Here is an 893-nt window from a genome sequence, read left to right as displayed (position 1 = left end):
TTAAAATGTAAAAACCAACCAACCCAACTGTCTGGAAATAGAAGACTGGTTAAAGAAATATCCATATGGTGGAATACTATACAACAGTTTATCTCAAAAACATAACGTTGAGTTTAAAAAAGGAAATTATGCAATGTTTTGTACAGTATTTTTCCATTTATTCAAGTTTCAAAATCAATGCTACATATAATTTGCAGATCATAATCAGTATATACTTTTCAATTATCTTTTAAATAAGAATAAGGAATATAAAGGAAAAAATATCAGCAGGTATAGCACATAGAAAGTGTAAGCACTGTTTTGTGAAGCTTTTGTTTTGGCTGTGTGTGTGGATAAATGTGTGTTTACTGTGTTACAACATAAAATCTATTTCTCACTGTGGATCAATTTAAAGCAAATTTTAAAGCCAAAAGTATAGTTTACAAGGTGTAATTTACTCATCTTCAGCGTATTGCTCCTAAAGAGGTCTCCTGATTTCACTTTCCACTGTGTGACCAAAGCTGTCTTCCTTCTACTTTTAGAAGAACTCTTAGGAACAGACAAGAGAGAGCAAGACCCAGAGAGAAGGACCCATCCAAGTCCCCTAATGCCTCTTTCCCCATGACTGACTTATAGAGTGTCCATGCCAGCCAGTGGCAATTCCACCCTTGAGCACACAGGAATACTGGCCTATAACTTTAGCCTCAACTAAATACAGCACATCCTAAGCATCCTAAAAAATATTCATCTCCTATGGGAGATTTGGCATGTAAGAGAAGAAGAATCTATTTGGATAAAGACTACCCTGGCCAGGCACAGTGGCTCATGCCTGTAATCCCGCACTTTGAGAGGCTGAGGCAAGACCAGAGTTCAAGATCAGGCTGATTGACACAGTGAGACCTCATCTCTAAAAA

Source organism: Carlito syrichta, unplaced genomic scaffold (assembly GCF_000164805.1).
Source record: "Carlito syrichta isolate Samal-C Ts95f unplaced genomic scaffold, Tarsius_syrichta-2.0.1 Scaffold309893, whole genome shotgun sequence".
Classification (NCBI taxonomy): Eukaryota; Metazoa; Chordata; class Mammalia; order Primates; family Tarsiidae; genus Carlito; species Carlito syrichta.
The sequence above is the reverse complement of the archived record's forward strand: the minus strand, read 5'-3'. Positions refer to the sequence as shown.